This window comes from Panthera pardus, unplaced genomic scaffold (assembly GCF_024362965.1).
Source record: "Panthera pardus isolate Hobbes unplaced genomic scaffold, ASM2436296v1 HiC_scaffold_24, whole genome shotgun sequence".
Lineage (NCBI taxonomy): Eukaryota > Metazoa > Chordata > Mammalia > Carnivora > Felidae > Panthera > Panthera pardus.
Window position 1 is genome coordinate 136,444,528 of NW_026526810.1, and position 16,913 is coordinate 136,461,440.

Genomic DNA, 16,913 nt, shown 5'->3' on the forward strand with positions numbered 1-16,913 from the left:
ATATTAGATATTTAAAATTTTCAACATGACTATCTGTAAAAATATATGTGACATTTCGTGTTTTAGGACTAAAGTAAGCATGCAGTGGTAATGTATATTTGATCATGAGTTCAGGTGAGTAAGACTTCAGAGACACCCAACCAACCCAAACTCACCACTGCATTATAGCTCCAAGACATGGTTTTGTTTCACACAAGAGTAGTTTTAACTGTTACCCAGTGGCATGGGATAGTCATTTCACTGTTAACTAGCTCTTTTCCTTCTTGTTCAGATCCATTTGGGTAATGCTTTTCTTTCTTTCTTTTTTAAAAAATGTTTGTTTGTTTATTTACTTATTTGAGAGAGAGAGAGAGAGAGAGAGAGAGAGCAAGCAGGGGAGGGGCAGAAGGAGAGGGAGAAAGAATCCCAAGCCGGCTGTATGCACAGAGCCTGCTGTGGGGTTTGATCTTATGAACTGTGAGATCATGACCTGAGGGGAAATCAAGAGTCAGATGCTTAACCAGGTGCCCCTGGATATTGCTTTTCAAAAGTAAGCTAAATAATTCTAGTCAGTTCTCATATTAAAGTAGCTAGAAAGCAAGCAAATAGTTATAGTTAGTCAAATGATGGGAGAAGTTTATTTTAGCCTAGCCAATATCTCAGTGTCTTCTTGAAATCAGAAATGGCCTTAGTTCAGCTAAAGACGTTATTTTTGGTGCATCTGGTCACGAATGTCCTGTGCTAGTCTTAAGGGAATAAATAAACTCTGGGGATGTCAGTGCTGAAATTCAAAATAGTGAAAAAAGATGCTTGGTTTTAAAAAGGGACGAATGCATTCGTTAGGCCTTATTGACATTTTGGGAATTTTGAGGCATGTATTTTACTTGTTGCTCAGAAATTAGATGATTACCTAGGATTTGAATGTATAGTTGTCTGAGTGGTCGAGAATGCTGGGCAAGTCACCAAGGAGGGACCACTGGTCTTTGAGACCAGTTTCAGTCCTGCTGACTTTGACTCCTCTGGGCAAGTTGCTAAATGTCTTTATCTTAGTTCCTCAATAGTCCAAGGAGAGATTTGGAGCATCGGATAACCTTTTGAAGATAATTTGAGAGGCGCATATGGCAAATCCACTTTTACAGTGTAAATCTTGACTGATTCTTACATCATGAGTCAGTGGGCATGCCTTTGTTGAGGTCGTCACTTTCTGATAATAGACATAGATGTTAGGAAGAGGCAGACCACTTTGTCACTTGCTGATGTGTAATGTTGGGAAATTGCTGAATCTTTGTGTTTCAGTTTCCTCATATCTATAATGGAGGGGGAAATGGAGAAGAATATTTAGACTTGTGAGGAATAAATGTATAATCACAGGAATAATTGAATAATAACTACTAATATGTATTGAATGTTTACTGTGTGGTAGATCCTTTCTAAGTGCTGAAGATACAAACCCAAAGAAGACACATACCCAAAGAAAACATTTCTATCTTCAGAAAGCTGACAGTCAGGTGGGAGAGAGAGAAGGAAGCAAAGCCAGTGTAGGCTTGTGTTATGATGGGTGTCCTTATAGTATAGACCGGGGCTTGAGGAAGGTCACTTTCACTGGGAAGGGAAGGTACTTGGAAAGATGCTTAGAGAAGTTTAACTCCCTAGAAAGCAGGTGCCTGCTGAGTGTGCCTAGCACCTTGCTAGCTGCTGGGGGTGGAGGGAGGCTACAGATCTAAATTTAGCATGATCTCTGCCCTCAAGTTTCGTGACCAAACTGTGAGTTGAGTGTAAACGGTAGGTGTCAAGACACGTGAATGGAGTCTTGAGGATGAAGTGTCTGGCAGGACATGAGGGAGTGAGAGGGAAGGAGCCAAGGCACAGGAGAAAGCGGACCAGGGGGCGTGGTGTGCAAGTCCGCCCTTGCGCCCTTGCGACGCAGAGGCAGGGTCTTAGCCAGGGAGGGCAGGCACACCTGCTGAGCAAGGCTGGGCGGCCGGCCGACTCACACCCAAGGCCAGGTCAGAAGGAGCAGGTGGAAGAGGGAATTTTGGGGTGGGGAGGATGCTTTCATGAACTTGAATGGTATCTGATTGTTAAATTAACTCATTTCATGAGTTTTGACTATTTCTTCATAAAAATTACAACTTTTAATTTCATAGTCTTTGTTTCTCCACTAAACTTAATACCATAAAATTTTTGATTAAGGAAAAAGCTTTTTTTTTTTTTAGTCATTACATTTGAAAACATTTTTCTGCACCTGTGCTTTTATTTATTTTTTAATTTTTTTTAATGTTTATTTTTGAGAGAGAGAGAGAGTGTGCCCGAGCATGAGCGGGGGAGGGAGGGAGGGGGAGAGAGAGAGAGAGAGAGAGAGAAAGAGAGAAAGAGAGAGAGACAGAATCGGAAGCAGGCCCCAGGCTCCAAGCTGTCAGCACAGAGCCCGACTGGGGGCTGGAACTCAACAGCTGTGAGATCATGACCTGAGCCGAAGTCGGACGCTTAACCGACTGAGCCACCCAGGTGCCCCTGCACCTGTGCTTTTAGAAAGTGAAATAAACGCTGTGGAGAATATGTAGAAGTTGGCCTATGGTGGAGGTTCTTTTATTCTTGCGATGGTGAGAGTACTTCCACTTGTGCTTGCCTGGCGCTTTCCTGCCACATTCACTAGAGAGGAGCACCAGCAGGGTGGTGACCCTGCAGAATCTGGAATGAAGTTTGTTGCTTGATTTGCTTTTAATTGAACTGATGTGTTGAGAGCCTTGGCACCTACCTTCACCAGTTAGTAAATGGACGTGGTAGCAGTTGCTGCTGGTGGCTGGTTTTGGTCTACCCCGTAATGTAAATGTATCTCCCCAACATTACATAATTAAAGTTGTAATATCTTTGTGTGCATGTATTAATTTAGTAATAATAGGAAAGTTTTTACATTCTTGTAGTATTTCCCTGTCTCCAAAGTGTCTATGTGTGGGACTATGTACGTATGAGACTCTTAGCTGCAAATAGAAGTAATTGGAGCATAATGTTTCATATTGAAGTGTTTTCTGTTTTAAGATTTTTCTGAGAAGGAAAGCATTTACTTTTCCGGTTCTGATAAATCCTTGTAGTTATAATGTATGAGCGTGATGTGCTTAGTAAGAAAGTTATTCCGGAGTCTTCCCTTTCTGCCGTGGCAGAGTAACAGGGACCAGGTTTACTGTCCACCAGGACCTGGTACAGAATTGACACCAGAAAGCTCAATAATTGCGATTAATAAATATTTTAGGGGCACCTGGCTGGCTCAGTCGGTGGGGCGTGTGACTCTTGATCTTGGGGTTGTGAGTTTGAGCCCCACTTTGGTTGGAGAGATTACTTAAAAATAAAACCTTTAAGAAAATAAACAGTTTATTACAGTACTTTTAGAAAATCAATGAAAAAATCAAATTTTAAATATAGATAGGATCAGAATTAATGATCTTTCCTTTTGCCTCAGCTCAGATATGGCTCAGTTCAGCACTGTTCCTGGTACTATCTTTAAAATTTTACTATTTTCTTCTTGTAGATTTTTTTTTATTAACTTTGGTTTTTACCTCTAATACTGAATTTTTTGGTACTCCTTTAAAATTTACTTGAGTCATGTGCCTTATTCTCCTCATCCTTGTCCCAAACCTGACTCTTTTCCTTAAACAACTTGAAAACCAGACAAAACATATGAAATAACAGTTTCAGACATTGGCCAGCAGACAGGTTAGGACCGTATTCCCTAAAATAAGGGAAATGAGCCCTATGATTATTCCAGCTTACTCTCTAGAGCAGGGCCCATGAAATTTTTCTGTAAAGGGCCAGACAGTAAATATCTTAGGCTTTTCAGACCGTATGGTCTCTGTCAGAGTTACACACTCAACTCTGTGTCTGCTTTCATACTAAGTATGCAAATGAATGGGTGTGGGTGTGTTCCAATAAAACTTTATTTATAAAAACTAGTAGTAGGTTAGATTTGACCGCCAGGCAAATCCTGGTCTCGAGAGTGTTTCCACACTGCAGGGTAGGAGAGAGAAGCCAGAACCCACTAGCTTTACTGAAGTGACAAACACCCAGCATTTGGGAGAACAAAGCAGCTAGAGTTTGGGGGGCAAAGTATATAGGAGAGGAAGGGAGCTACTTAGAGAATCCAGAGATCTGCAGAAGGACCCCCTTGAGACTCTGGTTGAGTACTGACCAGCACATACACGAGAGGAAACACAAAGCCAGGAAAAGAACCACCAGAAAGGAATAGACTGAACAATTTGTGGATATCCCACAGGGCTGAGACAGTTTGTGTTCCCACCACCTAGAGTAGTATCGGATCCTTGTAAGGCTTGTTTTTTAATCTTTGTGAGGGTGGGTTCGGAGCAGCTTTTCCATTTAGGGGATCGGGTAGACTTCCCTCCCCTCACTAGTGGGGCTGGATTAGCTCTAGACCATAAAGGCCATTGTAGACCTGTCCTAAATGGTTCCAAATAACGTTTCTCAGAACAAAGTCCTGCTGTATTGAAAAGGACTTAATAGGGGTGCCTGGGTGGCTCATTCATTTGAACGTCTGACTCTTGATTTCATCTTGGGTCCTGATCACAGGGCTGTGGGATTGAGCCCTGTATTGGGCTCCCACCCTGGGCATGGGGCCTGCTTCCGATTCTCAGGGCACCTGGGTGGCTGCCAGTTGAGCATCTGACTCTTGATTTTGGCTTGGGTTGTAGTCTCATGGTTGGAGATGGAGCCTCGCATCGGGCTCCCTGCTAAAGCTGAGATCGTGCTTGGGATTCTCTCTCTCGGTCTTTTCCTCTGCTTGTGCTCTCTCTGTCTCTGTCTTTCTCTCTCTCTGTCTCTCTCAAAAAAAAAAAAAAAATTCTCTCTCTCCCTCTGCCCTGCCCCCTGCTCGTGTTCTTTCTCTTTCTCTAAATATATATATAATAAAATCTTGGGGCACCTGGGTGACTCAGTTGATTAAGCATCCAACTCTTGATCTCAGCTAAGGTCTTGATCTCAGGATTGTGAATTCAAGCCTCATGTTGGGCCCCATACTGGGTGTGGAGCCTACTTTAAAAGAAAAAGAAAGGGTGTAGTAAATTCTAGCTCCCAATAGTGTAAAAAAAATTTGGGTGTCCAACATACAATAAAAATTACCAGGCAGGGTGCCTGGGTGGCTCAGTCCCTTAAGCATTGGACTTTGGCTCAGGTCATGATCTCGTGGTTCGTGAGTTCGAGCCCCGCATTGGGCTCTGTGCTGACAGCTCAGAGCCTGGAGCCTGCTTCGGATTCTGACCCCCTCTTTCTTTCTGCCCCTCCCCTGCTTATGCTCTCTTTCAAAAATAAATTTAAAAAACATTAAAAAAAACTTAAAAACCTTAAAAAATACTATCAGGCATACAGAGAAGCAAGAAAATATGATATTAACCAGGAAAAAAATCAGTCAATAGAAACAGACCCAAAAATAACAGATGATGGAATTCGCAGACAAGGACATTAAAATAACTGTTACATGGAAGTCACACATATTCAAAAATGTAGAGGAAAATGAGTGAAATGAGAGATATGAAAAGAAAGACTGAAATAAAACTTTCAGATGAAAAATACTGTATCTGAAATGAAAAATGCAGTAGAGAGATTAATAGCAGGTTGGCACTACAGAAAAGGTCATTGAACTTCAAGACTTAGCAATAGAAACAATCCAAAATACAGCAAAAAGAATAGAGAAGACTGAAGAGAATAGCAGAGCATTTAGGGACCTGTGAGACAAAACCACCTGCTCCAAGATATGTGTAATTGGGGTTCCAGGAGAGGAGGGAATGGAAACAACATTTGAAGGAATAATGGCTGAAAAAAAATTAAAAATTTGATGAAAACTATAAACCACAAAGCTCAAAAATCCCAAATAGAGTACACAAACCATACCGACATACTGCAACATCCAATTCCTGAAAAACCAGAGATAAAGAGAAAAGAAAAAGCCCAAAACTTAAAAAGCAGTGAGAAGAAAAGACATTACAGAGGAACAAAGATAGAAATGGCAGCTGGCTTCTGGTCCGATTTGTGCTAGCCAAAAGACAACAGAATGACATGTTTAAAGTACCAAAAGAAAAACCTGTTAGTTTAGAATTCTGTGCCCAGAGAAAATATCTTCTAGAAATAAAAGTGAAATCAAAATTTCTAGGCCAAGAAAAGCTGACAGATTTTATTGCCAGCAGAACTGCATGCACTACAAGAAAAAAAATCTTTTAATGTTTGTTTATTTTTGAGAAAGGGAGCGCAAGTGGGGAAGGGGCAGAGAGAAAGGGGACAGAGGATCTGAAGCCGGCTCTGTGCTCACAGCAGTGAGTCAGATGTGGGGCTTAAACTCCCTAACTGTGAGATCATGACTGAGCCAAAGTCTGTGCTCAACCCACTGAGCCCCCCAGGCGTGCCTACACTTCAAGAAATTTTTTAAGGAAGTTCAGGTAGAAGGAAATGGTACCAGATGGAAATTTTTACAGAGAGGAATGAAAAGAACCAGAAATGGTCAATTCTCACTTCTAATTGCCTTTTTTTTTTTTTTTTTTTTTGGCTATTTTGGAGCGCCTGGTGGCTTGCTCAGTTAAGCATTCAACTGTTCATTTCAGCACAGGTCATGATCTCACAGTTTCGAGTGTTCGAGCCCCACATCGGGCTCTGTGCGGGTGCCAAGCCTGCTTGGGATTGTTCCTCTCCCTACTCCTCCCCTGCTTTCTCTGTCTCTCTCAAAATAAATAGACTTTCAAAATAATAAGAAGAAAATAAAAATAGGCTATTTAAAGCAAAAATAACAGTGTAATGTGGGACTTCTTATACTTGCAGAGGTAAATAAATGAAAACTGCACAAAAGACGGGAGGGGAGAAACAGAAATATGGTGTTACTATATGCTTAAAGTGGTATAATAGTATTTGCAGGTAAAGTGTAGTAAGTCAAAGGTGACTGTCGTATCCAGGATAATCTGTCATCAGTGGGAATGAAAGAAAATATTAATGCCAATATCAGGGATGTAAAAGAGGGTATCACTACAGATCCTACAGACGTTGAAAGGGTAAGAAGGGTAAAATTGTGAATCATTTTATGCCAATAAATTTGACAAAATGAAAACATTCCTTGAAAAACACAAACCACCAAAGCTCACTCGAAGAAATATATAACCTTCATAACCGTATTTATTAAAGAAATTGAATTTGTAATTAAACTCCTTACCTCAAAGAACACTCCAGACCCAAATGACTTCACTGGTGAATTGTATTAAACACTTATAGAAGAAGGAATACTAATCAGACAAAAAGTTTTTTAGAAAATTGAGGAGGAGGAAACGCTTCCTATCTCATTCTATGAGGCCAGCACTGCTCTGAAAGCAAAACTAGACAAAGACATTGTAATAAAGGAAAACCACCAAGTGTATTTGTTGTACACGCATGTCTGCCATGAACTTTAGCAAATGTAATCCATGTAGAAACATAAAAAGGATATTACATAACAATCAAATAAGGTTTATCTCAGAGTGAAAAATTGGTTTAACACTGGAAAATCAATCAGTGTAATCCACATCATAATAGATCAAAAAAAGGAAAATGAAAGTGAAGCACAGAGATAGAAGTATGGGGAACGCAAAGGAAGGCAGGAGACTCGGAGGAGGTAGTGAAGTCTGACGTACGTGTAATTGGGTTCTGGGAGTAGAGGACACAGATGGTGCAGAGCAGTGTTTGAGAAGAAAATGGTTGACAGTGTTCCAGGAACTTGAAACAATCCAAACCGTAGGTTTAAGATGTTCAACAAATGACTGGCAGGATACCCTAAGCAAAAAGAAATCCCACAGCCAAACACAGGGTAGTGGAGCACATGATTGCCTACCGAGGCACAACAGGCCGCTTCCCAACACCAGCAGTGAAAGCCAAAAAGCACTAGGAGTAATACCTTCACTACACAACAGGAAAGGATTCTCCATCTAACAAAAATGAAGGTCACCTATAATGTTAATATGACAAAAATACGTGCACATATGTAAACACAGCGGTAGGACATACGTTGGCAGTGTGATGAATGGAGTTAGTATTTTAAAGTCCTTGCTGTCCAAGAGAAGGGGAGAGATACCGCAGTGGCCTTTAAGAGCCTGCATATCACATTGTATTTCTAAAGTAATCATAAGAAGAATAAAAACCAGACACGTGACTTCTAGATTACTAGGGAGCAGAGGTTGGAATGGTAACAATCCAAAAGAAGGCAAATAGAAAAGCCTCTGGTAGGTTGGGTTGGGATTAAAAAAGGAAAGAAAGCCCCAGGTACAATGGTAGAATTAAATCTACCTAGGCGTATGTAATGGCTTCCAACGCGAATAGAGTAAATTTTCCATTTAGAAGACGAAGATACCAAGATTTTTTTTTTAATAAGGTGTTTAAAAAATCCAACTATATACTGTTTACAAGACATTCATCTATAAGGATTAAGAAATGTTGAAAGTAAAATGATGAAAAAAATAAACTATGCAAACACCAAAAATAAGATCGTATAGTGTCAGACAAAATATACTTTAAGGCAAAGAGCAGGACTAGAGTGTTACTAGAATGTCATTAACACGTGTCATTTCACATTAAACAGTGGGCAACTCTGATTCCTGTAACAAAATAAGTAGCTTATTACAAACAAGTCTGTTTCTTGCTCACACAAGATGTCCTAGTTGGCAGATTGCTTTCCACGTGTTCAGGTACTTTGGGGAAGAGAGAATCTCTTTGAGTTCCAGAGGAGGAAGAAAAGACTTTATTAATTTTGACTTTGTATGTTCACAGGGATGAACCAACTCTGCCCAGGGACTAGGATGCTCAACTGGCACACGTCCCCCTATGCCTGGGGGTTGGAGTCAGTGTCTCTGGAGGCTGGTGGACTGAGGTTAGGGAGTTAATTAAACCTGATGAGAAATCATAGTGCAGTAACCATTGGAAAAATGAACAGATACTTGGTTGCAAAATTAAATTTGCATTGCTGCAGTTGTCAGATGTAAAATTTCATGAATTTATTCAAAATAATTATTAAGGTCTATGTAACAAAGAATTCTTAGGATACCACTACACAGCCATTCAGTTAGCAAGAATTAAAAAGTCTGACCAGTCTTGTTGAAGAAGTTAAGCACCAGAAACTCTCTCATACCCTTCTGGTGGGAGTGTAAATTGTTGCAACTGCTTTGGGAAATAGTTTGGCTTTATTTGGCGAAGTTGAGTAGATACTTACTGGATAACCTAGTAGTCACATTTCTAGGTGTATACACCAGAGAAATACATGCTCATGTGCTTAATTAAGATAGCTGCACCAGAAAGATCTTTGTAGTGTATCTTTTTTTTTTTTTTTTTAGTATTTATTTATTTATTTATTTATTTATTTATTTATTTATTTATTTATTTATTTTGAGAGAGCATGAGAGAGTGTGAGTGGGGGAGAGGCAGAGAGAGACTCCCAAGCAGGCTCCGTGCTGTCAGCTCAGAGCCTGACAAGAGGCTCAAACCCAGGAGATCATGAGCTGAATCTAAAACCAAGAGTTGGACGCTTAGCCGGCTGAGCCACCCAGGGGCCCCAGATCTCAGTGGTGTGGCTTTGCTCCAAAGCAGAAGCTATTCCGGGGACAGGGGAATGGATAAATAAATTGCGGTCTATTTACGCAGTGGAATACTACGTAGCAATGAAAGTAAATGGCGGGTGGAGCAGAAAAAAACAAAGAGCAAGACAAAGGAACACGCGCATAGGATTCTGTTCTCATAAAATTCAGAAGTTGGCAAAAGAGCTGTATCAGAGCCACATACCTAGGGGATAAATGTAAAGTAGGGAATGGTAACCATAAAAGTTAGGGTAGTTGCTCACAGTAGGAGGAAAGGGCTTGGGGTCAGAGAGAGGCACCCTGCCTTTTTTGGGGTTTCAGCAATGTTCTATTTCTTGGCCGGGGTGGTAGTTGAACTAGCGTTCGTTTATGTGCTGAACATGCGTGTTTCCTGTGCTTTTTATGTGTAATACTCCACGATAAAAGTTATGTTAAAATAAAAATAGTCCGAAGACATCCTGACTTTGTCATTTGTGTCCAACTCAAAAAAACGTTAGCAAATCCAAAGTACACTTTATATAGAGTGGTTAAAATGTGTTATTTGAACTTCTTTCTTGATCGTTTTTTTTAATTTACATTTTTGAAATTCTAGTTTTAAAAGTTTCAAAAATGTTCCCGGTGTGAGATGACCGAGTATTATTCTTACTCCTCAGGTAAGAAACTCCACTACGTTCTGTGAAGAAGGATAAGACTGACACCGCCTTGCTTCTTTCTCTGTTGAAATCTCTTCCTCCCTGATCGAGCTTTGGTGTATCTTCTTACAGCATATGACACACGGGTATGTCACTGGACGATTTTAATTTATATAGATTTCTTTTTGCAGCTGGAACTTGTTTGCTTTTCAGAAAAATAAAGGCATTAAACAACATCCAGAATGTACTCATTTTTGGCTTTAGTAATTTCACTTTGTAACAGATGTATCTGAGTACCTTCTGCACATGTACCGTATTTTGGTGTCAGACCTTCATTTTATTTTTCATTTTTTTTAAACCAGCGTTAAACTTCGAGAATAATCGACATCACCTTTCATGACCCAGTAATGATACATGTGTTTGATGCCAAGGGTAATTGTAGGAATTTCTGCCTCATAGGCCTACCCTCTGAAAGCTTGGGGCCACCCTTCCCTAGCAGGACCCCACTGCAGTGAAGGTGCTGGTGGCCGCGGGTGGAGGCTTGCTTCAGCTGAGGATTGCATCTTCTTTTTTTTAAGATTTTACTTTTAAGTAATCTCTGCACCTAAGGTGGGGCTTGAACTCAACCCGAAGATCAAGAATCACATGCTCTTCTGACCGAGCCAGCCAGGTGCTCTGGGATTGCATCTTCTGGTGCATGAACTGTTTGCTCCCTGTCTTTCTCTGGGAGTTTGAAAGGAAACAAAATACCCTGTTTTCATCTCTAATTTGTGATTGAGTGGCAGATTATACTTGAAATTAAGAACTCTTTACTATGTTAGAACAGTAAAATGAATATAAAATGGGTTTGAAATGCTTACATCCGTAGTGAGATTTAATATATAGCTATTTTTGATAAATTCTCAAGTATTAAGAAAAGTGCAGTTTTAAAAATTATTCATAATACCAGGACCATTCAGTTTTCCCCAGTTGTGTCAGTGTTTTTAGTTTGTTTGAAGCAGGGCTCGCACAGCGGCAGCTAGCTGATAATGTCCCTTCGGCCTGTTTTCATCCTGCGACTGCCCCTCCCTGTCCCTTTTCTTCCTCACGTGTTCTTGGGTGGCTGGTTGTGGTCAGGTTTCCCTGTGTTGAATTTTGCCCTTTGCACCGAAAGTGTTCTTCTGCCGTCTGCATCTCCTGTGAGGTGGTGATAGATCCGGCCGGTTGACCACCTTCTGGCCTGGCCTTTGAGCACAAGGCCCTGCTGAGGCCGTGGTGTGTGCCCTCACCAGGAGGCACGCGTCTTCGTGGCTCCGGGCCTGTGCTGCTCAGTGCCTGGACTTAGTCCTCGCAGGTTGTGAAATGACATTACTCGTTTGTTCTGCCTTGAGTAGCTGAAATATGTCGGTAGATGGAAACTGCCCTTCGTTCAGTATTTGGTCACCCTAAGGGGCAGTTCAGATAGGAAGAAGAGGATACGTTCTCTTTCTCTGTGCTCAATAATGAGATGGTTCTGTAGCCACTCCCAAAGTGACAGGTGACTGTTTCAAGTAGTGTTACCAACTTGTGAACTTCAGCACACGTGGTACGTTTCAGTCCCTCACAGGATTCTTACAGATGCCAATCCTGAGCCACTTGTGGCTGGTGGAGCCTCTTTAGTGGGCTCCTTTGTCCTTTGACGTGACCTGCACTCTTCCCTTCCTTGCTTTCTGGTACCGTGAGGTGTTCCAGATTTGTTCTAAACTTCTTTGCCCCAGGCCTGGCGTTGGCTCTTCTCCGAGCAGCTCTGGTTCCCTTTTGTAGAAAATGGTGTCTTGAGACCACCATCTGGGCACCGGGGACACGCACTGCTAGGCCTTTTGGGTGGACAGACAGGCAAATACGCTTTTTAAGGGACAATATCAGCAGTTCACACTGATGTTTATTTCAAATTGAGTATTACTTGATTTTTACTTCGTTGGTTTATATTGGTATCGCTTTTCTCTAATGCTGCAAACCTTGGTTCCCAGCAATGTTAGCATCATTATATATTTGTTTTATCCTATAAAATATATGTGGTGGTTTTAAAATAACAAAACCAACATATTACCAACGTGATTACTGAAAACGGTTTGGGATTTTCTTGTTGTTCTTAGAGTTCTTTTTTTGTCCTTAGAGTATGTATCCCTAGGGATGTTTTGCCTAATTAAGTTTTAAAGTCACCTAAGCCAGTTCCCCAGTGTGCCAGCCACCTGGTTGCCAGTTATACTCATTTTTTATTTGAATTTTAAGGAATAGCTTCTTTTAAAATTTTGTCGAAGGTTTAGAAAATATTTTCGTGTTTCCAGATCAAAATTAAATATTTTCAGAAATCAAGCTTCTGTTGCTGATCTTTGTGCACTGTTTCTTTTTTCCTCTGTAGGTAACATACTATTTTTATTTTTTTTTAATTTTTTTAATTTTTTATTTTATTTTATTTTTTTAACATTTATTTATTACTGAGAGAGAGAGATACACACACAGAGCATGAGCAGGGGAGGGGCAGAGAGAGGGGAAGACACAGAATCCGAAGCAGGCTCCAGGCTCCGACACAGAGCCTGGACGCGGGGCTCGAACTCACAAACTGTGAGATCATGACCTGAGCCGAAGTCGGTCGCTCAACCACCTGAGCCACCCAGGCGCCCCAGCATACCTATTTTTAATGTAAGTGTGTATGTGCACACAGCCCTCTTTCTTAGACACTGGCAACATACAGCTTTTCTCCCTCTTGTTTCCTGTTTTGTTTTGTTTTTTTTAAACTCAACAGCCTGTCGTGAAGCTCACGCCGTAGCAGTGTATAGGGATCCGCCTCACTGTCTTTTGTGCAGCAGCATAGTATTCCCTCATGTTCAGTGTATTATAGAAAAAATCTAATTTTTAAAAATATGTTGGCTTTCTTCTGTGTATACATGTCATCAATTTTGCTCTTTATCCAATTGCCGATTTCTTGGTGATTTGGGGACCTTGCAAGCACGTTGCTTGTCAGTGCCTGATTTTCCTTACATGTAAAAATATGTGAGGTTTGGACTAGAAACTCAAGATGGGTTATTTTAGCTGGAAGACCGCAGATAAATAAACCAAATCTGAGAGCATCTCCCTAGCAACAGAACATATACCCTGGTCCTGGCTGGCCCAGGTGGTGGAGCGCGAGACTCAGATCTCGGGGTTGTGGGTTTGAGCCCATGCTGGGTGTGGAGATTAGGTAAAAAAAATAGAATCTTAAAAAAAAAAAAAAAAAAAGAACGCCTTTCCTGTATTCACAGAGGTGGTGGTGACGGGCAGTCAGATCAGGAGTACTGAAACCAGTAAGTGGATGTTGGAATCAGGGAGGTGAGCACAGTTCCACCGGGGCAGCCGGCTCGGTGGTGGTGGCACACTCCTCGGGGTGGGACGGGCTGCAGTGTCGCAGGCAGAGATGTGTCAAACAGGAACGGGAAGGGCCGAGAGTGACAAGTTCCGTGTTGGCCGCGTGGATGACGAGGGGCCTGGGTAACGTGACAAACGGCGGGAGGTGGTCTGGGAGCTCAGAAAGCGTGGTGCCGTGGTGCCCAGGGAGAGGCCCCTTGGTGCACATCTGCTGGGTGAGGCGTGCGTGGGGGTGCCGTGGCCCGGCGTGGGGGTGTGCGGGAGAGAAGACCGTCCACATCAGCACCTGCGCGGCTCCCACCTTTCCACCACAGGTGAAGGTGGTGGGGGGTCCGCCAGAGGGGTTGGGAAGGGGCACTGAGATCAGAGCCAGTGCTTTCGCAATCTCATGCTTTATTGTGAAAGTTGATTTAAATACCCTAATCCACTCCATGTGGCCACGTCTTCTGTTTTTCACTCGTATTTCCAAGTGAAGTCGATGCTCCAGGAGGATGGATCTTCTCACACACACACAGCTGCTTCTGCCTCCAGTCCAAGCACGGCCTCCGGGCAGCATCCACCTGGATGTGGCTCTTTGTGGCTTGTCTGTCGAGTGGACTGAGGCCTCAGCCTGTCTCTCTCCTTCTGTCCAGATGGCAGGACTCTGGCCCTGGTCCAGGAGAGACACAGCATCTTCACACCGTTACGGTTGAATGAGCGCTTTAAAGAAAAATCCCTAAATCAAGGGATATTGGCAGTGCTGGGCCTCAGATAGCTATTGTTTTCCTAAAGGATTTAAGACCAAGTTTTATGCTGTGGGTTAATCAGGTTCTTCTCCGGCTGTGAGCCCGTGGCTGGCTGGCTGTCCAGTCCACGTCGCCTCACCCCCTGTCTCTGTTTCTGTCTCCTGAGTGGGGCTTTTACATACGTGATTACGATCTGCGCGTTTGTCTGGATGAGAACCTAGTCTCCCCTGGTCTTTACTTTGCCGGTGTGTCAGCCACAGGCCCTCTCCCTTCTGTAGAGCATCTGGTATCAGGTGTCATGAAAAAAGTCCCTGCTGAAATGTTCGCATAAATATGGATTATTGGAAAGCTTTTTTTTTTTTTTTTTTTTAATCAACAGGGCACACCTGTCTATTTCTGGTTTTCTCTCTTCTCTCTGTATTGGCATTGCTTAGATGATACTCTTAATTTCCCTGCTGGGCTTGATGCTGAGCTCATCTGCCTCCATCTATGTTGTGTTTAGTACTTTCTTGCTGGCAGGGGCCATTTTCTTTGTTTATCTGATGCTTCCCTTTTTTGGTTTTCCCCGGGCTTTCCAGTTCTTGGAACACCCTTTTGTCAGCAGATGTGCTTTGGTTTCCAGTTTCCGATCTCCAAGTAAGATGTAGCTCAACTGAAATCACAAGTAGGGAGCATAAGTCATTAGAGTGGGGAGGCATAGAGGAAAGGCAGAGGGATCCAGTCCAGCTCTGGCTGCATTTCGAAGTGTGGATATGCCTCAGCTGTGAGAGAGGGGCTTCCTGAGTAGCTGGCCAGAAACTAAAACTTCACGAAGTGATTTTCTCAAATAGAGGTTCTTGCATTTAGGTAACAGTTTGGCCCCCGAATATGATACGTTCGCGCCTACACACGTAGCAGACCGTAAATAATGTGGTAGTAGAGCAGTGGTTCTGCTTGGAGGACCCTGCGGAGTGGCAACTCTAGAACCAAGAACGCCAGGCGCTGCGGCAGGCCCTGGTCCCTGGCCCGGCCCGGGCTGCCACCCCCGAGGTCGCTGCCTCCCGGTGGTTTCTGTCTAGGCCCCTCTGCAGCTCCCCAGAGCGCACAGACCCCCGCTGGCGCCATCTCTTAGGCACCTAACCTCCCTTCTGATGGTTTCCGTTGCACTCTCTTTGCTTTGTGTCTGTCTATCATTACTGTTCAGCACATACTCTTTATGTGCGTGGAAGCAAACATCCTCTTCCCACACTCGAGGCTAAAAAGATGAGGTGTTGGCCGTGGTCCCAAGGTTTGCCTCACTTGCTTGGTGCGGAGTGCTGACCAGAGGCACGTGTGTCCACTCTGGGTGTTGGAACCTCCGAGCTGCTTCCCCACATTGGACTGTTGAATGTCAGTCCACAAGTGCCCAAGAGTTGTCTCCACCACCTCTGGGTTTGTGTTTGTGTGTGTGTGTGTGTGTGTTTAATTAGAGAGCAAGTGCATACACAGAGGGGAGGGGCAGAGAGAAAGAGAGACAGAGAGAGAGGGAGAGAGGGAGAGTCCCAAGTGGGCTCCACACTCAGCGAGGAGTGGGATCACGCTGGGATCCCGTGGGATCCTGGGATCACGACCTGAGCCAAAATCAAGAGTTGGACACTCAACCGACTGAGCCACCCCGGCACCCCACCTCAAGCACCTCTTTAATGTATTTGACTTGAGTGTACATCGTTTTTGTCAGAGGTTTCCACGCTCACACGTTTTGGAAGGTTCCAAAGATGTGACTGGACTAACGTTGCCACTTCTGGTGCTCTGCCTACGTGCGAAGCACATGGTGGGATTCTTGGCCCATCTATAGCTTGGTGCGGATGCCCAGGTGTAGTTGCAGGTCAGAAATTGCCATCGTGGGTAGAAAAAGTTCGCATTTTAACCTCAAATGTCTGTAGGAACTTTCTTTTACAATGGCTTTTAGTTTGAGGGCCTTTCAACATGGTGTGAACCCTTGTAGCCATACTTGTAGTAGGTACTGTTCGGTCTGGGATCAGAAATGGCCGACTCCGGGGGAGGCCCATTTACCACACACGCTGGCACTCGGTATGGTACGCGTCCACGTCGGCAGTTGTCCTCTGGCCAGTTACTTCTTATTTCACTGTATTTATTTGAAATATTACTCAAGTTAGTTTTTCAGTGCCTTCTATATCCTTACTCTTCTTAACTTTTAATTTTTTTATTAAGATACATATAATGATATGAAATTCTTTGGATCTAAATATGGACAGAATTGTATTACGTCACGTTCAAATGTGTTAGCCATTTTTTAATGATGCTACTGCTATTGTTTTTCTGTTGCAGTTGTTGAGAGAGTGCTTATTATATTCTAGTACGTTACACTTTTTAATCAAAAATTCAGCATTTAAACCATTTAAAGTACAGTTCAGTGGTTTTTAATATATTCACAATGTTATAAACTATTACCACTAATTCCAGAATATTTTCATTCATCCCCAAAAGAAACTCCTAGTGTAACCACTAAGAAGTTTCTGTCCAGGAGCACCTGGGTGGCTCAGTCAGTTAAGCATCCAACTTCGGCTCAGGTCATGATCTCACGGCTTATGAGTTCGAGCCCCGTGTTGGGCTCTGTGCTGACAGCTCAGAGCCTGGAACCTGCTTCGGATTCT

General features: G+C 42.8%; 1 protein-coding gene across 8 annotated transcripts in view; it reads left to right on the forward strand.

Moving 5' to 3' along the window:
- Positions 1-16,913, forward strand: part of TRAF3 (TNF receptor associated factor 3) — a 118,157-nt gene that overhangs the window by 52,182 nt on the left and 49,062 nt on the right. For 7 of the 8 annotated variants that reach the window (XM_053889841.1, XM_053889840.1, XM_053889838.1 and 4 more), the window contains one exon: positions 10,214-10,338. The exons of the other annotated variant lie outside the window; for it this stretch is intronic. The gene's annotated coding sequence lies outside the window, so the exon portion shown is untranslated. The remainder of the gene's footprint in view (positions 1-10,213; positions 10,339-16,913) is intronic. 8 annotated transcript variants of the gene reach the window in all.